This window comes from Felis catus, chromosome B1 (assembly GCF_018350175.1).
Source record: "Felis catus isolate Fca126 chromosome B1, F.catus_Fca126_mat1.0, whole genome shotgun sequence".
In the NCBI taxonomy this organism is placed as follows: domain Eukaryota; kingdom Metazoa; phylum Chordata; class Mammalia; order Carnivora; family Felidae; genus Felis; species Felis catus.
Window position 1 is genome coordinate 134253718 of NC_058371.1, and position 21478 is coordinate 134275195.

The 21478-nt window shown below is 35.6% G+C and overlaps 1 protein-coding gene and 1 pseudogene across 5 annotated transcripts in view; one reads left to right on the forward strand and one right to left on the reverse strand.

Annotated features, from left to right (window-relative positions):
• MAPK10 (mitogen-activated protein kinase 10) overlaps positions 1-21478 on the forward strand; it is a 556698-nt gene that overhangs the window by 346037 nt on the left and 189183 nt on the right. The window lies entirely within an intron of this gene.
• Positions 11012-11506, reverse strand: LOC101101214 (annotated as a pseudogene).

Consider the following 21478-nt stretch of genomic DNA (forward strand, 5'->3'; position numbering starts at 1 on the left):
CCTCAGAGCACCTACATCACACACATGTGTGCATGTGCATGCACACACACAAACACACACACAGTGTTTATAAATTATAGCATCATTGCATGTTATGGTAATTTGTTGTCTTTTTTCCTTCCTAGACATTAATTTTGTGATGGTAGGGGCTGTGACTAATTTATCTCACAAAACCAGAACCTCACAATGCCTGAGACAGAGTAAGTGCTCAATAATTAATTGTCAAATGAATGAATGTCCTGGAAAAGAAATGACTCAGTGGTAAGATTCAATGGGAATTAACATAAATGTAAATCCTGCAATTACAACAGGTCTTGGGATCAGGGCAGAAGGAGAATACAGGTTAGATTAAACAATAATTGTTTTTTTTTTAATTTATTTCTGAGAGACAGACACAGAGGGGTGGGAGGGGCAGAGAGAGAGAGGGTGACACAGAATCTGAAGCAGGCTCCAGGCTCTGAGCTGTCAGCACAGAGCCAGATGCAGGGCTTGAACTCAATAACCACAAGATCATGACCTGAACTGAAGTAGGGCGTTCAACCGAATGAGCCACTCAGGCGCCCGTGAACAATGATTTTTAACAATTTAGAATTTGTAAATAAGGTGCTTAATTATACCAGTATTTGTCAGGATGTCTTCAGGTATAAGAAAGAGACCCCCTGATTCAAATTGGTTTAAAGAATAAAGGAACTTGTTATCCAAATAGAAAAAAGTACAGAGACAGAGCAGGCTGAGAGTGTAATAGAATGGGGGGCATCAGCTTCCCATCTTCATCATTCTTTTGGCTTTTCTTTCCTCTTTTGTTTGGACTTTGATCCCCAGACTGGGTTCCTTCATGATTAGCAGATGATGATTGGCAGTATATACATCCTTGTTTTGGTGTAGACCTTCCTTTCTACCATGAAGTAAATATTCTTTCTTTTAGTCTGATTGGTCCAACTTAGGTTGTGCACTCTCCTGTGTCCTTGTGCTTGTCAAGGAATGCCATATAGTGATGGTAAGGTGGTTGGGATGATTGTCATTGCCTCCCTTGAAGGAGGCCCTCTCAAAGTTGTAGGGAATTAACTTCCCCCAACCAAACAGGCTGAGTGTAGGAGGATATAATGGTTAAGAGCACAAATATTCTGCTTGTGTTCAAATCCCATCTCTTCTGTTTACCCGCTCTGTGGATTTAGGCAACCTAACTAACTTAGTCTCCTCATTTGTAGTGGGGGTGGTTAATAGTGCATTATAAATGCTGTGAAGTTTGAGTTATTAGACATAAACTACTAAGAACACAAGGCAAGCACTACTGAAGTGTCAGCTCTTACTTCATGATTATTTAACCACAACTGATGTTGTTTTAGAAAGGCTATAGTAGAGAATAAATTCTTTTTTAAAAAAAAATTTTAAATGTTTATTTATTTTTGAGAGAAAGAGAGACATAGTGTGAGCAGGGCAGGGTCAGAGAGAGAGGAAGACACAGAATCCCAAGCAGGCTCTAGGCTGAACCATCAGCCCAGAGCCCAGTGCAGGGCTTGAACTCACGAATCGTGAGATCATGTCCTGAGCCAAAGTTGGATGCTTAACCGACTGAGCCACCCAGGTGCCCCAAGACTAAATTCTATATAAGCAAGAAATAATGTTCTTTATGTAAGTTTTTGTTTTCTTTAAAAATTTGACCTTTAGGATTATCCAGTTTATTTTTGAATGTCTATCAGTATATAATGATGGGTCTCAAATTTAAATGGAAGGGTCTCAATGAAGGGTCTCAATGAATTTAAATGAATGGGTCTCAAATTTAAGTGGAAAAGCATGCACTCACTGTCTATTAAACATGTCTGGAAAGTAAGAAAGAATATTAGCCTGTGTATTCCAAGAGTGTACATTTGCAAATCTGGTGGTCATATAAACCAATTGTAGACAAAATAACTAAAAATAATTTAGAATAATATATTTTTTAGGGTTTAATTATATTCTTAAACACCATCCACTTTACCCTTTCATTGAAAATAAGAAATCTAGGGGTGCCTGGGTGGCGCAGTCGGTTAAGCGTCCGACTTCAGCCAGGTCACGATCTCGCGGTCCGTGAGTTTGAGCCCCGCGTCAGGCTCTGGGCCGATGGCTCAGAGCCTGGAGCCTGCTTCTGATTCTGTGTCTCCCTCTCTCTCTGCCCCTCCCCCGTTCATGCTCTGTCTCTCTCTGTCCCAAAAATAAATAAACGTTGAAAAAAAAAATTAAAAATAATAAAAAAAAAAAGAAAAGAAAATAAGAAATCTAGACCACAAGGAATTAAGTGAACTTGCCAAAGATTATATAGTTTATGGCAAGATTGGTTTTAGAGTCAAGGGTTTTAAATTTCACTCACAAACTATTTTACTGGCTTGTATAACATCCTTCTTGAGTGCTAGACCCATGTACCTAAGTAATTAAACATAGAAGTATGTTCTCCTTACTAAGAATTAGCACTGGTGTTAGTGTATAGAACCAGGTAAACAGTTGGATTCAGCAAATCAGTGTCTTCAAAGCAACTTGAATATAAGCTGTATATAGAGCTCTTATAATTAGTATTATGACACATACACAGGCCTAAAAGAGACAAGCAATACAGGCTACTGGATATAATTTATTTGAGTCATATTTTTCAGGAAATTGGTTGCAAATGCTAGCTTGAATTTTTAGATATATGTAATGACTCGGAATGTCAAGTAGCTATCCTAGAGAAAGCTATGTTAATATTTATAAAGAGGAGGGAAAATGCCCTAGACCTAGACCACATATTGGTTAAAATTCCTGAATATTAGTTCTATAAAGTATTACATAGAGAATATTGTCAGTGTTCAAGGATCGGGGAGTAATCTACTAAATTTCACGGTATAATTTCAAAAAGAAAGTTTCTCAGGCTCAAAGAGATCATGTGAAGCAATTCAAAATAATAATAATAAAAAAATGATAGGGATACTTGATAAGAAACTCAGCTCTTTGATTATCCCTCCTAAAGCTGCCTTTTAAATTGGTGGCTCACATTTTATTGCCTTACCAACATGTCTTCCAGGAATCACAAAACACATATCCACACTTTGTGTGGTACTTTATAGTCCCTCTCTGATATTCACAGGAAGCATCATAAGCCATTTTACAATTCCTACAGGACCCTGTTTTTATTAGAGTTGCTTCTCATCTGGCAGTTCACTTATTCATGCTGAAGGAGGCTATTAAGAACTATTGTGAGTTGAAACACTAAAACTGCCCTTCATCTGATGCATAATTAAATAGAGGCATAAGATCAAGACCAAGTAAGTGTTGATGAGTAGTAATATATTTTAAAATCTATTTTAGAAATTGCAGGCATCTCAAATGCAAGAAACTTTACCTTTCATATACTCCCCATTGCATAGATTGGCATAGTTCAGTGCATTCTTTGGTTTTGTGTTATCTTTCATTAAAAATGATTTTACATGAATGTGTTATAATTTCACAAATTATTAAGAAGCACAAAATGGTTGGCTTTGTTTCTCTAAGTGTTTTTTTAAAAGTGCCTAAACATTTTGCTTCTTCTCTTTTTCATACAGACTTTCTCCCTAGCTTAATGCTTCTTTAGTTGTAACCTAAGAGCTATAAAAACATCTAGAAAAGTGTGTATCTGTATAGCACAGTGGATGTGCTAATGTCAGCCTTCACTATGTGACTCTTTAAAAAAAAAAACAAAACAAAAAATGTTTTTTTATTTCGAGAGGGTGTGCAAGTGGGAGAGGGGCAGAGATAGAATCTGAAGCAGGCTCCACTCTTAGCTCAGGGTCCAATCAGGGCTTGATCTCATGACCCTGAGATCATGACCTGAACTGAAATCAATGCTTAACTGACTGAGCCACCCAGGCACCCCACTTATGGGTCTTCTAAACCATTGCTTCTATTTGGGCATCTTTCCTGCACTGTGGCATTAATCATGAAACATATATTTGTTGAGCTGCTAGTATGTTGTTTCACATGTAGCAGTGAATCAAAAGTCAACATTCCCTGCCATTGCAGAATTCATATTCTATGGGTCAGGAAGGAGGTTGGGGGTGTAGGAGAAGACAGGTAATAAACAAACAAACAAATGAAAAAACAAACAAACAAAATACATTTCACGTTTACAGAGAACAGTGTTGTGGACTGAAGAAAGCAGGAAACGAGGGTTCACAGTACTGGGATTGGCAGATGGTAGCAATTTTAACTAGGGTGGTCAGGGAAGACCTTACTGGGAATGTGATGTGTGAGTTAAGAGCTGAAGCCGGCCAGGGAAGAAGATACATGGGTATTGGGGAGAAGAGAGTTTTAGGCAAAGGGAAGAGCATGAGCAAAGGCCCTGAGGTGAGAGTGAGCCTGAGGGCTCTGAGGAGCTACCATGCCAGTGTGGCTGGAATGGAATTAGTGAGGCAAGTAGAAAGCAAGTTTAGAGGTGTTGATGGTGCTAGATTGAGTAACCTAAAAGACCACTTTCAGAACTTTTGATCTCACTCTGAATGAAATTGGAGCCATTTGGAGTTTGCCCAGTAAAGACGTATGCTCTAATATTTTAGCAAGGTTCCTCTGGTGGCTGTGTGTAGAATAAGCCAGTATGTATGATCATGGACTAAGTATCTCCACAATTAAGGTTTCCAAGCACCTCAAACTCAGCACTATATCTGTCAACTTCACCCTCTAGTCCCCTCCTTCTTCTGAAGTCCCAATTTCAGTTAATGGCACCACCATTTATTTTTTATTTGTTTATTTATTATTATTTTTTTAATATATGAAATTTATTGTCAAATTGGTTTCCATACAACACCCAGTGCTCATCCCAAAAGGTGCCCTCCTCAATACCCATCACCCACCCTCTCCTCCCTCCCACCCCCCATCAACCCTCAGTTTGTTCTCAGTTTTTAACAGTCTCTTATGCTTTGGCTCTCTCCCACTGTAACCTCTTTTTTTTTTTTTCTTCCCCTCCCCCATGGGTTTCTGTTAAGTTTCACAGGATCCACATAAGAGTGAAACCATATGGTATCTGTCTTTCTCTGTATAGCTTATTTCACTTAGCATCACACTCTCCAGTTCCATCCACGTTGCTACAAAAGGCCATATTTCATTTTTTCTCATTGGCACCACCATTTAAATTAAAAGAATAATATGATTTATCAGTCTGGAAAATAATCTGGAAAATGACTATAGCGTCAAGGTAGAGAAGGGATACCTGGTGTAGTATTTATTTTATTTTATTTTATTTTATTTTATTTTATTTTATTTTATTTTATTTTATTTTATTTTATTTCATTTTATGCATTTTATTTATTTATTTTCCCTTGACTCTTCTCTCTTCTTCTAATATGTTGCTGCATGGCTTTTAGAAAATGTGTTCAAGTTCTGCCTACTTTATCAAGTATATAAGATGGCTGAAATTTTTCCTTACAAGGAGATTTATGTCTAAGATTGTAATTTTCCCTGAATTTAGTAGATAGTATTTCTGTTATTATAATCTTTGAGAATTAGAAAGTTAACTCTGGGATCTTTACATAAAAAATCCATATTATTAGGGAAACTGATCGTGGTGATTTGGAAATGGTGAATGGGAAAAGTTGATTCATTGTTTAGTTGAGTGGAAAAGAAAAATTCTCTTTGCTTTGTTAATACATTTGTCAGAATATCAGCCATTTATTTTTGTATGTGTTTATTATCGAAGAATTAGTCTAGATGTTCATTGATTAGATAAAAGCACCTAAGTTTAATAAAGGAAATTAAAGTGAAAAACCAGATATTTAATAAGTTTAAAACAGAAACTGTTAATATTTTATAAGTAACATTATAATATATATCAAATTCAATTCAGAATTTTCAATATAATCTATTCTGAATTTTGAAATATATTTTTGTAAGAGTATTGTTGTTTATACTCAAAAGATGAGAGCAAATAAAACTACTTATTGAGACTACATATTAGAATCTTTACATTCATTAATTTTATTTTTATTTTTAAGAGAGAGAGAGAAAGATGAATGAGTGTGAGTGGGGGAGTGGGGCAGAGGGAGAGAGAGATTCTTAAACAGGCTCCACCCTCAGTGCAGAACCTAATGTGAGGCTCAATCCCACAACTCTGGGATCATGACCTGAGCCGAAATCAGGAGTTGGATGCTCAACTGACTACCCCGGTGCCCCTAGAATGTAATTCAAATCTTCTCCTTATCATTACAATAGAGATGTTATTTTTCCTAAGGAAATGGAAACACAGATCAAGTTTAAGGTCACATGGCTAGTACATTAAGGAGTCTGCATTTGAGCCAGATACTATGACTCTAAAGTTTCATTTTCTTTGCATCAAACCTGGCAGCCTCACTCTGATACATATTATGGTTGAGAGGACAGTCATTTTACATATTCTTTTTGGTTTTAAAGGGAAAACCTTGGCTAATAATCCTGTATTTTTCTTTTCCTTTCACTCCAAGTCATATTTAAAAGTGGTATTAGGTGAGAATGCATAATTTAAAAGGAAGGCACACACTTTGGGAGACATAATATAATATTCTGGGGTTCCAAGCATCTCTTTTTATTCCAGCCATTAAGATGGATGGGTTAAGAAAGTCAGGTCAAAATGAAATGGTCAGAAAAATCTGTTTTTGCTCTGGAAGAAGCCTGTTGCAGATAGCTGCTAAACCAAATGGATTAGACACAACTCTTCCCAGTCCACTGTACAAGATAGTAACTTTTCACTTCTTTTCAGACTCAGAGGGAAAGGATTAGCTTGAAAACTCACCACCAAAATGACTGGGACATACCCAATCAGCCAAATCTTTGTGGAAGTCCCTCAGAAAATTTATATTTTTCACTAGGCTGTTTTAAAACTAGTTTTCTCCACCCTATAACTTGCAATTATTCCTGTAACTAAGTCTTACATAACCATCAATTATTCTGACTTCACTGAGAACTTAGATTATGTATAAGGATGTCTGAATAACCCAAATTATTCAACTGTATGTTTTTGTTCATTGGGTCTTTATGTTTCATTCTTTGTCCATATTTGTCTATCAGTTACTCAAAAACAGGAGTCTTTCTGTACTTTCTGTGATACCAAAAGCTCAAAAGATTGGAACATAAGCCTCGCTCTTCTATTTCTGATATTTGACTCTAGGAAGACATTTATCCTCTTTGGGTCTCAGTTTCCTATCTTTAAAGTGAAAATAATAACTGCTTCACCTATTTACTACCAAGGGGCTTGCATTATGTGAAAACTCTTGGAACACCAAGAAAGTCTTTGAGGCTTCTAGACCTGAACAGTCTCATCTTCAGATCAGCATGGCCTGGCATGCAGCCTTTACTCCAGTAAATATAGGCCATACAGTCATTTTCATGCCTTTCTTCATGTTCTTTCCTTGGACTCTAAAGTTTTATTCCAAGAAAAGCATAGGAAAGCAAATAAAAATTAAATAGAAGAGGAGGAGAAAGCAAATATATATTATGTTTCTCCTTTGTCCTTCCTGATATATATTTTTATGGACCTAGAAAATTGGGACAGTGGTTTAGTTGAGCTAGATGACTGAATTTAATTTAAAGATACATACATTAAAAAATAGATTCTGTTACATATCTTTGCAAAAATAATGTCCCAGGGAAATGATTGCAATCCCCTAGATGAATTTTTGCCTTAGTGGGTATATCTATTTAGAATCTAAACAAATCTAACTGGTAATTTTGCTTATGTTTGTAGCATAGTCCAGGGGTCGGCAAACTACAGGGTCAACAATTTTGGTCCACAAACTGTTTTTGTAAATAAAGTTTTATTGAAACACAACCCATGCTCATCAGTTTATTTATGGGAGAGTTAATATTGTGACAGAAACTATATGGCCTTCAAAGCCTAAAATATTTGCTTTGTTGTCCTTTACGGACATGTGTTGTTCCTGTTAAAAATGAACCAATTTTTGTTTCTCTGTAATGTAAGGACACTTAGTTCATATATATCCTAATGCCTGGGGTTCTAAGAACAGGGCTAGCTTCATGGGCACTTGATTTAATACCCTACTATTGCCATCTTGGAAGAATAATTGTTGAAAAAGAGGCTATGCATTTTCATTTGGCATAGGATTCCTCAGATTATGTAGCTGGTCCTAAGAACACATATTTTTGCAACATTTAAAGATCAAGAGTTTCTTCAATTCAAATGTGAGGGAAAAATGAATTAGTATTCCTATAATTATGCTTCTACATAAAATCCCAGATTTAGCAAATAAAAATACAGGATACCCTGTGAAATATGAATTTCAAATAAAGAACAAATAACTATTCAGTATAAGTATGTCCCAAATATTGCCTGTGTTTTGTCTGGTAACTTTACTTGTACACATTTGATAACAAGCTCTTTAGGGGTAATAATAATGTATGCATCATAAATGTCTACAACATAATCATAAAACATGCTATAGAAATCATTTTTAAACCAGGATAATTCATTAGACTATTAAAAATATACCTCCTTGCATTTTGACTTTCTTATTAGCATCTTGGGTGAAGATTCTAAACCTTATCAATTCATATTTTTCTGATGAAATTTTAAATGGAACTAAAATTTTAATATTCCCTCAGTGTACCTTTTCTAGTTATCTCAGTTGCAGATTTTTAGACAACTTTTCCCAGGGCTGTTAAATTGCCATTCCTATCTGAGCAGATAAAAAAGGTGATTAATAAAACAGAAAGTAGATTAAGTATTTAAAAGTACAGAGATTTTATAATTGAAAATGAAGCAATAAGTGATAAAAATGTTGACCAGATGTTATTCAATATTTTGGGATTAAAATGAAGTAGTAATATTTTGCTGAAATTTAATTTGCATAAAAATAAAGGTGAATAAATCAAGGGTGGTTTTAAAGAAATAACTTATAAATTAGTGCTATTGTAAGGAAATTAGCAAGATGAACTTATGTAAGTACAATTTTCTTAGAACAGGGCTAACATTAATTTTCATATATTTGAGTATTAGGCAAGTGAGTGATATAATCAATAATTTCAGTAGTCTTCATGGTTCCTCATTTACATGCAAGCAGAATATTCAAAATATATTTATAAGATTAAATTAGTAGCGATAGTTCATTTTCTTAAAAAAATTTTTTTTAAGTTTATTTATTTTGAGAGAGAGAGAGAGAGAGAGAGAGCATAAGTGGGGTAGGGACAAAGAGAGAGGGGAGAAAGAGAATCCCAAGCAAGCTCTGCATTTTCAGCACACAGCCTGATGTGGGGCTCGAACTCACGAACTGTGAGATCATGACCTGAGCCAAAACCAAGAGTCAGAAGCTTAGCCAACTGAGCCACCCAGGTGACGTATAATAGTCTATTTTAAAAATTAGTAGCAAACAGTAGGTTATGTGGATATATATAGGGACCTTGCATTCTCTTTGAACATTTCTTTGGAAAATAATATGCCAAATCTCTATGTGTAATGTGCTATTTTCTTAAAGTGGTACAATTTAAATTATCATATGAATTCATGTACTGACAATTCACATGCTTAATCTCTCATTTAAAAATGAAATTAATAACCCTCAAAAAGAAACAGAGTACTCAATGGGAACTACATTTATAATCAATTAAACTGTATGAATTTAATTTTTTAATAATCACTTAAAGATCAAAACTAGGAAATTTTTTTTCCAAACCATGAATGATGATTTTCAGTTCTGACAAGTCAAAATTATTCTATTAACATGCCATTTTAATTTTAATCTGAAAAATTTTTATGCATGTGATTTTTCATAAAATAAAATCTGAAATAGCTGCAATAAGATTTCCTATATATTCTATATTTTTAAATTATGCACACAATTAAAAACTAGTTGTTTTTCTGCATTTTTAGTGGACCATTAAAAAGGTCAATAATTTCCTTCATAACAATTTATCCTACTATAAAATGAATAGTTTTTATATTCAGAGATAGATGCTGGAGAAAAGGAGAGCCTCGATTTTTATGTTTTTTTTTTTTAATGTTTATTTATTTTTATTTATTTTTGGGACAGAGAGAAACAGAGCATGAACGGGGGAGGGGCAGAGAGAGAGGGAGACACAGAATCAGAAACAGGCTCCAGGCTCCGAGCCATCAGCCCAGAGCCTGACGCGGGGCTCGAACTCACGGACCGCGAGATCGTGACCTGGCTGAAGTCGGACGCTTAACCGACTGCGCCACCCAGGCGCCCCTTTATGGTTTTTTAAAGTTATCTCTATGTAATCAAAGCTTGATAAACATTGACTATGTAATATTAATAGGATTTCTTTTTTCAGGTGTTGGCATAATGTAGATTCATCTTGATGCCCCCTCCCCCCATATTACCGCCATATGGTCTTTCCATTTTCTTTCTAAGTTTTTATTTTGATTCCAGGTAGTTAACATACAGTGTAATATTAGTTTCAGGTGTACAGTTTAGTGATTCAATACTTACATATAACACTCAGTGCTCATCACAATAAATGTCCTCCTTAATCCATCACCGATTTAACCCATCCCCCCACTCATCTTCTCTCTGGTAACCATCAGTTTGTTCTCTGTTGTTAAGAGTGTGTTTCTTGGTTTGCTTCTCTCTTTTGCCCCCCTATGATTGTTTGTTTTGTTTTTATTTTAATTCTTTTTCAGAAAACTTTTTGCAACTTGTTTTATTCACAATGCCAACTTTTAAAAGGTTATTAAACTAAAGTTAACTAAAAATAAGCTAGGCAGAAATTGCTTTAGAGAGATTTCTAAGATTTAGAAATATTTAGAGATGGAAATCCCAAAATGCCATCTCTCTTATAGAGAACCTACATGTCAGTTTTTCAGAGCAAAGAAAAAAGAAACTTTTGATCATACCAGAAGAAACTCAGCCATAAGTTTGGAATCTGTAGTCAAACTCCACATGCAAGGAGGACAACATTCTGGTAAAACAACTGATTTGCTGCTGTATTTGTCTACTGTTTGTCTAATGTTAACAGACATTTAACAGAGCAGTGCAACTACTATTTGGAACCATCCTTACAGTGGTACAGTGTCAGGCATAACGTTTCATTTCTCTTCACACCACTGGTTCTCTTGTGTACCTGGGCTTCTTATTCTTCAGTAAAGTCATTTTTGATATTAGAGGTCTTGGGAATCTTCTCAGGAGTTTTCCTCTTAATCATATTGGCAACAGTCTTGCATGTAACATCAAGCAAACCTTTGCTGTGTAAGCAGTTCACAGCCAGAATAAGTTCAAAAAGTATTCCTTGGTCAACGTTTAGGAATTCCTGGTCCCAAATAGGGATATCATCTCTTCACTTTTCTTTGTGGTCATCCTCAGGAGGAGGGGGTTATCCTTGTGGTGGGTGCACCACTGAATGGCCTTTTGAAATATTGCTGCATTAACATTTGGTAGAGGAACTGGGTCATCCTTCCCTTCATCATTCCCAAATCTTCCAATATGGTCTTGATAGTCACAGACTGCTTGGCAGTTTCAACATCAACTTCAAATATCTCTCCATCAGAACTCTGCAACTTAATTGAAGGCATGGTGCTTGGTCTCAAAGAGACTGTGGGCCAGGGGCTGACAAGAGCAGAGCAGCCTCAGATACAAGAAGAGAAAGGCAGAGAATAAGGCCACTACCTGTTTTGTTTCTTAAATTCCACATATGAGTGAAATAATATGGTATTTGTCTTTCTCTGACTGACTCATTATACTCTGGCTCCATCCATGTCATTGCAAATGGCAAAATTTCATTCTTTTTTATGGCTAAGTAATATTCCATTGTGTAATAGATACACACACATCTTCTCTATCCATTCATCAATCAGTAGACATTTGGGCTGTTTCCATAATTTGGCTATTGTAGATAATGCTGCTCCAAACACAGGGTGCATGTATCCCTTTGAATTAGTGTTTTTTATATTCTTTGGGTAAATAGTAGTGCAGTTGCTGGATAGATAGTTCTATTTTTAACTTTGTGAGGAATGTCCATACTGTTGTCTATCAGTTTACATTCCCACTAACAGTGCAAGACGGTTCCCCTTTCTCCACATCCCCATCACCACCTGTTGTTTCTTATGTTGTTGATATTACCCATTTTGACAGGTTTGAGGTGATATCTCACTGTAGTTATGGTTTGCATTTTCCTGATGATAAGTGATGTAGAGCATCTTATCATGTGTCTGTTGGCTGTCTGTATGTCTTCTTTTGAAAAATGTCTACTCATGTCTTCTGTGCATTTTTAGTTGGATTATTTGGTATTTGGGTGTTGGGTTTTATAAATTCTTTATATATTTTGTAAACTAACCCTTTATTGGATATATCATTTGCAAATGTCTTTTCCCATTTTGTAGATTCCTTTTTAGTTTTGTTGATTATTTCTTTTGCTGCTCATAGGGTTATTTTGGTGTAGTCTCTATAGTTTATTTTTGATTTTGTTTCCCTTGCATCACATGATACATCTAGGAAAAGTTGCTATGGCTGATGTCAAAGATACCTGTGTTCTTCTCTAGGATTTTTATGGTTTCAGTCCCACATTTAGGTTTTTAATCTATTTTTAATTTATTTTTGTGTATGGTGTAAGAAAGTGGTTCAGTTTGCATGTAGCTGACCAGTTTTCTCAACACCATTTCTTGACAAGACTGTCCCCCCCCCCGCGCCCACTGGATACTCTTTCCTGCTTTGTCAATGATTAATTGACCATATAATTGTGGGTTCATTTCTGGATTTTCTATGCTGTTCTGTTGATCAGTGTGTATATTTTTTTGACAGTATGACACTGTTTTGATCACGACAGCTTAGTAATATAACTTAAATCCAGAATAGTGATGCCTCCAGATTTGCTTTTCCTTCTCATGACTGCTTTGTCTATTTGGGGTCTTTTGTGGTTCCACGCAAATTTTAGGATTGTTTTTTCTAGCTCCGTGAAAAATGCTGTTGTAGGGATTTTTGATAGGGATTGCGTTAAATCTGTAGATTGTTATGGGAAGCGTAGACATTTTAACAATATTTTTTCTTCCAATCCATAATGGAATGTCTTTACATTTCTTTGTGGTCATCTTTAATTTCTTTCATCCATGTTATATAGTTTTCAGAGTACAGGTCTTTCACCTCTTCAGTTAGGTTTATTCCTAGGTATCTTATTTTTTTGGGTGCAATTGTAAATGGGTTGATTCATTAATTTCTCATTCTGCTGCTTCATTATTGATGTATAGACATGCAACAGATTTGTGCCCATTGATTTTGTATTCTGCAACTTCACTGAATTAGCATATCATTTCTAGCAGTTTTTAGTCGAGTCTTTAGGGTTTTTTATATATAGTATCATGTCATCTACAAATAGTGAAAATTTTACTTTTTCCTTGCTGAATTGAATGCCTTTTTCTTTTTGTTGTCTGATTGCTGTGGCTAGGACTTTCAGTACCATGTTGAATAAAAGTGGTGAGAATGGACATCTCTGTCTTATTCCTGACCACAAATAAAAAGGTCTCAGTTTTTCCTTATTTAGGATGATATTAGCTGTGGGTTTTCATATATGACCTTTGTTAGGTTGAGGTATATTCTCTCTAACTCTACTTTTTTGAGGGTTCTTATTTATCATGAATGGACAATGTACTTTGCCAAATGCTTTTTCTGCATCTATTGAAAGGATTATATAGTTTTTATCCTGTCTTTTATTAATGTGATTTATCAGGTTGATTGATTTGCAAATATTGAACCACGTTTACAATTCAGGAATAAATCCCACTTGATTGGGTGAATCATTTTTTAAATGTATTGTTGGATTCAGTTTGTTAATATTTCATTGAGAATTTTGCATCCATGTTCATCAGGGATATTAATCTGTAGTTCTCTTTTTTAGTGGTGTCTTCATCTGGTTTTAGTATCAGAGTAATGCTACCCTCATAGAATGAATTTGGAAGTTTTCCTTCATTTTCTATTTTTTGGAATTTGAGAGGAGTACGTATTAACTCTTATTTAAGTATTTGGTAGGATCAGCCTGTGAAGCCCTCTGGACTTGGATTTTTGCTTGTTTGTTGTTCTTTGATTACTGATTCAGTTTCTTTGCTGGTTATTGAACTGTACAAGTTTTCTATTTCTTTCTGTTTCAGTTTTGGTAATTTATATGCTCCTAGGAATTTATCCACTTCTTCTAATGCCAATTTATTGACGTATATAGTTTTTATAATATTCTGTTATGATTGCTGTATTTCTGTGGTGTTGGTTGGTATTTCTCCTCTCTCATTTGTAATTTTATTTACTTGGGTCATTTCTCTTTTCTTTCTCCTCTAGTGAGAGGTTTATCAATTTTATAGATTTTTTTTTCAAAGAAAAAGTTCCTGGTTTCATTGATTTGTTTTATTTTTTTTGTTTGTTTTGTTTTTAGTTTTACATCATTTATTCCTGCTCGAGTCTTTATTTTTTCCTTCCTTGTGCTGACTTTAGGCTTCATTTGCTGTTCTTTTTCTAGCTCCTTTAAGTGTAAGTTTAGGTTGTTTTTTGAGATTTTTCTTGCTTTTTGAGGTAAGCCTGTATTGCTATATACTTTCTTCATAGGACCACTTTTGCTTGCATATCAAAGATTTTTTACTGTTGTATTTTCTTTTTCCTTTGTTTCCATGTGCTTTTTTAAAAAATTTCTTCTTTGACTTTTTAGTTGACCCATTCATTGTTAAGTAGCATGCTGTTTAGCCTCCATGTATTTGTGCTTTTTCCAGATTTTTTCTTGTGGTTGACTTCTAGTTTCAAAGTGTTGTGATCATAAAAGATGCATGGTATGACTTCAGTCTTTTTGTATTTGTTGAGGCCTCTTTTGTGGCCTAATATGTGATCTATTTTGGAGACTGTTCTCTGTACACTTGAAAAGAATGTGTATTCTGCTTTTTAAGATGGAATGTTCTGAATATATCTGTTAAGCCTGTCTGGTCTAGTGTTGTCATTCAAAGCCATTGTTTTCTTGTTTACCTTCTGTTTAGATGGTCTATTGATATAAGTGGGATGGTTAAGTTCCCTACTATTGTTGTGTTATTATCCATTAGTTCCTTTATGTTTGTTATTAAGTTTTATATATATATAAGTTTATATAAATTATATATAAGTTTATATAAATATATAAGTTTTATATAGTTGAGTGTTTCATGTTGGGTGCATAAATATTTATAATTGTTATGTCTTCTTATTTTACTGTCCCCTTTGTTAATATTGTCCTTCTCTGTCTCTTGTCAGTCTTTGTTTTAAAGTCTGTTTTGTTCAATAGAAGTATTATGACTCCAGCTTTATTTTGACATCCACTTGCATGGGAAATGTTTCTCTATCCCCTCACTTTCAATCTGCAGGTGTCTTTAAGTCTAAAATGAGTCTCTTATTGGCAAATATTGATGGATTGTTTTTTTTTAATTCATTCTGGTACTCTATGTCTTTTGATTGGAGTGTTTAGTCCATTTACATTCAAAGTAATTATTGATAAATGTGTATTTATTGCCATTTTATTACTGGTTTGTGTTTTTTTTTTTCTGGAGATTTTCTCTACTCCTTTCTTGTCTTTCTCTCATATTTTGCTGATTTTCTTTAGTGATATATTTGGATTTCTTTCTGTTTATTCTTTGCATGTTTATTAGTGGTTTTTGATATATGGTTATCTTCTGCATATAGCAATCTATGTTAAGTTGATTGTCATTTAAGTTTGAACCCATTCTTTTCTCCTCTCCTCCCCACATTTTAGGTATATATAATTATTTTTTATATCATTTTTTTTGGTGTGAGTTCCTTGACTTATTTTTACAGAAATAATAATTTTTACTGCTTTTATGTTAACTGCCTTTATATTGCCACTTTTGATCTCTCCTTACCACTCAAAGAGTCCCTTTTACTGTTTCTTGCAGGGCTGGCTTAGTGTCATGATCTCCTTTATCTGGGAACCTCTCTCTCTCCTTCTATTCTAAATGATAGCCTTGCTGGATAGAGTATTCCTGGCTGCAGATTTTTTCCATTCAGCATTTTGAATATATGCCACTCCCTCTGGCTTGCCAAGTTTCTGTTGAAAAATCTCCAGCTAGCCTTATGCATGTTCCCTCATAAGTTAAGGACATCTTTTGTCTTGCTACTTTAAGATTTTTTTCTTTGTCACTCTATTTGCAAATTTAATTACAATATGTCTTGGTGTGAGCCTGCTTTTGTTGATTTTGATGGGAGTGCCTCTTGGATCTGGATGTCTTTTTCCTTCCTCAGATTAGGGAGGTTTTTCAGCTATTATTTTTTCAAATAAATATTCTGCCTTCTTTTGTCTGACACTTCTTCTTCTGGGACTCCTATAATATGAATGTTATTATGTTTGATGGAGTTTCTTAAGTTTATTTTCGTTTCTTCTTTCCTTCTTTGGTTGAGCTTCACTTTTTTCCATTACTTTATCCTTTAGGTCATTAATTTGTTCCTCTGATTCTTCCAGCCTTGTGTTCATTGCATCAACATGTTTCTAATCTTGTTTATTGTACTTTCATCTCTCATTCTTTTTTAAATTTAAATTTCAGTTAGTTAACATACAGTGCACTATTGGTTTCAGGAGTAGAATTCAGTGATCATCACTTACATACAATACCCAGTGCTCATCACAAGTGCCCTCCTTAATACCCATCACCCATCTGGCCCATCTCCCACTTCCCTCCCTCCATCAACTCTCAGTTTGTTTTCTATTATTAAGAGTCTTTTGTGGTTGGATTTATTCTTTGTTAACTCTTTTATCTCTGAGGTAAGTGTCTCACTGATGTCTTCTATTCATTTCTCAAGTCCAGTGAATATCCTTATGACTGTTGCTTTAAATTCTCCATCAAGCATGTTACTTATATCTTATATCTGTTTCACCTAGATCTCTGGCCATGGCCTTATCTTTCTCTTTCATTTGGGTTAAATTCCTATATCTTCACATTTGTCTAAGATTCTGCTTCGTTCTCTGTGTTAGAAAGCTAATTATATCTCCTGCTCCTAAAAGTAATGGCCTTATGAAGAAGAGGTTATGTAGTACCCATAGCATGGCACTTCAGGAAGTGTCTCTGGTGTGTGCTGCTTGCACTCTACTATTGTGTTTTGGCTGCTCTATTCTCTAGGCCAGTTGTCTGCAGAGACTCTTCTTGCCTGCTGTGAGCAGTGTCTGGTCCCTGGCCTGAATTTGGTGGGTTTTAATTAGATATGCTCTGGTCTGCTTGTGAAATAAGACCTGTCACCACCTCCATCAAAACTGAGGCTCTGCAAAACTCTCCTGTCAGGAGACATGGTGTGGGCAGGGGGTTGTGCTGTCTTCTGGGGGAGGGGTCTATCCACTGGGACTGAAGCAAGTGTGACTGAGAGGGGCAGTTCCATCAGAGCACAGGGTGGTAGGACCTAGTGTATGCAAGTTAGGCAGCCAGTGTCCCACTGTGCTCTTCCCACAAGTGGTTCTGTGTTTATGCTGAGGGATTTTATATTTTGTTTGTTTTCCCTGTATAATAATGCCATTCTTTGAGAATCTCTGAATAATTTTAGTTTGGCTGTACATAATCCCCAAGGCTGGTCTAAATGTCTTTTGGGACGGATTCTACCTTGTAACTGATTTTGCTGACAGATGAGAAAATATTCTAGAGACCTGAGAATAGTAGTATTATCTATGTCTTTTTTCAAATAATTATAATATTCAAAGTATATATTTACATTTTTTGCCACTCCCAGGAGAACAAATATGTGGGGGTAACTATGAGAATGTCCCCTTTTCATTTCTGGTTCATTAGGGGTTTTATGTTTTCATGACTCACAAGACAAACTGTGACATTCACAATACATTATTATTAGATATAAAACTTTTTTTAAAAAAAATCAGGGAAAACAATTCACCAAAGCCATTGAAAACATGCTTCCAAGTGAAGCCAGGTAAATTGGATTTACAATGCTTTGGGAATGTATATTTCTCATGTGCAAAACTTAATAATTTGAAATGATATTGGTAAATATTTAGGGACAGCCATATCAGACTCTTAAGAAATTCATTCTCACTATGGAAATGGTCTTCAGTCATACTTGTAACAGAGAACACAGAATTCTTTAGCATATTGTCCTAACATAGAATAGAAAATTAAGTTCCAAGCACATCTGTCATTTCATATTTTCTGAAACTATCTTTGAAACTCTTGAGGAGAAGTTAAAGTGATGGCTTCCTCCTAGATTCTTACATAGTTGGTTAGCTCATTCAGAAACTGATTGAAATAATACGCAATTCACAGTGTTGAATTAAAATCTTAGAGGAAAATATATTTAAGGTTTGATGTTCTTTACTATACTAGCTTGTGTCCTATAAAAGAATTTCAAAATAATCTTAAAACTCTGGATAATGTACTATAATTATGACTATTAAACAATGATCTTTTAACCTGTCACTAATAATATGCTGTTTTTCTTCTATTTTTTAAAACTAATTACATTTCTTTCATTATATTTGCATACAATAATTCCAAAATGCACTATGATCTTGAAACATAACTGTCCACTAAAAGTCTGGTAAAGTGGAAAGTGGAAAGAAAAGAAGTATTGGATATTTAGACACCCAGGTGATAAAACAGAAGCTTGTTTCTTATTTATCATGTGAATTCCTCACACACGTAGATTCCATTTTTTATAAAGTCATGCCTGCCAAGCTCACCTCAATGAGAATCACGTATATGAGCACATGCTGAGAGCTAGATTTCTAACTTTTAAGAAATGAAATTCCATATTTAATTAGCGTGATACATGTACCATTTGCATTACCCTGTATGCTGTCATAATTAAAAGACTTCTCTAGGGGCGCCTGGGTGGCGCAGTCGGTTAAGCGTCCGACTTCAGCCAGGTCACGATCTCGCGGTCCGTGAGTTCGAGCCCCACGTCGGGCTCTGGGCTGATGGCTCAGAGCCTGGAGCCTGTTTCCGATTCTGTGTCTCCCTCTCTCTCTGCCCCTCCCCTGTTCATGCTCTGTCTCTCTCTGTCCCAAAAATAAAATAAAACGTTGAAAAAAAAAATTTAAAAAATAAAAAAAAGACTTCTCTTGATGTACTCTCAGAGAAATCTATTGATAGAAGCTTCTGTTTCCACTTTCTCTTTTGAAATGCATATCCATATGTGTTAAGATATCTTATCACTATCTATACTTATAACTATATATTTATTGGGTTATATATCCAGGGATACATTTACAGAGAATATATAGGAGAGAAACCTAACAATAAATCTTGTATCAGTGGGCACCAAGAATACAGTGTCATCTGGAAATATTTCCTATGAAATGTGACCAGGTAAATAATATGTGTTAATATATATTTTTAAAGTTTATTTTTTAAAGAGATAGAGCACAAGAAGGGGAGGGACAAAGAGAGAGGGGGAGAGGGAGAGAGACAGACAGACAGAGAGATAGAGAATGGATCCAAGCAGTCTCCATGCTGTCAGCGCAGAACCTGATGTGGGGCTCGAACCCACAAACTGCGAGATCATGACCTGAGCTGAAATCAAGAGTCAGACATTTAACTGACTGAGCCACCCAGGCGCTCCTATGTGTTAATATTTTATTAGTAATTATGAAGTGTAAGAATTTTAAAATAGGAATAAATGATATATTAACTCTCTTTTTACTTCCTGATAAAATATGACAACTATGTCAGGGTTCCAAAGACCACTGCCAAATTTTGAGATTCATAGGAGAACTCACAGGACTCAGAATATAGTTCCACATACAGCTAGGATTTACTAAGTGAAAGGATGCGGGGTGCCTGAGTGGCTCAGTTAGTTAAATGTCTGACTTCGGCTCAGGACATGATCTCATGGTTCATGAGTTCAAGGCTCTCATTGGGCTCTGTGCTGACAGCTCAGAGTCTGGAGCCTGCTTCAGATTCTGTCAGTCTGTCTGTCTGTCTGTCTCTGCCCCTCCCCTGCTTGCACTCTGTCTCTCTCAAAAATAAACATTAAAAAAAAAAATTTAAGGTGAAAGGATGCAAAGTACAATTAGCAAAAGGAAAAAAAAAACATACAGGGTGACGTCTGAAGGAAACCATGCTCAAGCTTCCAAGAGTCCTCTCCCAGTAGAGTATCACAGGACATGTGTAATTTCTCCAGCAACAAATTGTGGCAATATGGCTACCAGGGAAGTTCAGTTGGGACTCAGGGCCCAAGATATTTATTGGGGGCTAGTCATGTTGTCCCCTTTGTCTGGCACATACCAAAATTTCAGAGTCTCATAAGGTAAGCAGGTGTTCAGCATAAACCACATTGCTTGCACATACAGTTTTGACATTCCAATCAGTTCTGGCAATGGCAGAAGCATCCCTCCAATCCAAGTTTCCATACTTTAGTCAATGGCTGTAATTTCAAGCAGGCCTTTTGAAGGATAGCAGTCTCAGGCCTGCTATTAACTTTTTTACTACACAGAAACCAAATATATTAAACTATTTAGATTCTTGTTTGGGTATTAAAACTTTTTTCCCCCTAGGGTATTAATGTGCTTTAGTAGTTGAATTTATACACTAATTGGGAGACATTAACTTCAAAGTTTCTTTAGGCCAACCAAACATCTGGTGTCTATGAGTTTTAGATTACTGTGAAGTAAATGGGGATTGATTTTCATTGCAATAGAGAAATTGTATTTAAGATGTTATTCCTATAAATGGTGAATCTCATTCATTTTTGGTAATTTTTATTTAACTTCTATTTCAAAGGTAAGGTTCTCTTACTTTATATCTCAAACTTGGAAGAAAACACAAACTGAGGTATATATAGTCCTATGCAGTGACTATGTTCTCTTAAATTTCGGAGATAGCGGCGCCTAGGTGGCTCAGTTGGTTAAGCAGCCGACTTCGGCTCAGGTCATGATTTCGCTGTCCGTGAGTTCAAGCTGTCTATGCTGACAGCTCAGAGCCTGGCGCCTGTTTCAGATTCTGTGTCTCCCTCTCTCTGACCCTCCCCTGTTCATGTTCTGTCTCTCTCTGTCTCAAAAATAAATAAACATTAAAAAATGTAAAAAAATTTCGGAGATAAAGGGAAGAAATACATATGTTCATGATTTAAATTAATAGGGCTGATTTTGGGTTATTGATATTTGATTTTCAATTACTCTGTCTTCTTCAAATCATTCTTTATATTTACCCAGACTAATCATTTTAATGTTTTTAATGTTTATTTATTTATTTATTTTTTGAGAGAGACAGAGTGCAGTTGGAGTGTCAGAGAGAGAGGGAGACACAGGATCCAAAGCAAGCTCCAGGCTCTGAGCTGTCAGCACATAGCCTGACATGGGGCTCAAACTCAAGAACCACAATATCATGACTTGAGCCAAAGTCGGAGGCTTAAGCGATTGAGTGACCCAGGCATTCCCAGACTGATCATTTTCATGCACAAGTCTGATAATATGATGCTTATTCTGAACCCCTTCATCCATAATGCTTGCTCTGACTTTCAGTCACTCACATTTCTCTATGTTCCCTCCAACACTGTGTTTTTGCCAATGTTAGTCCTTCTGTCTGACATTCTCTACACTTCTTTTTTTA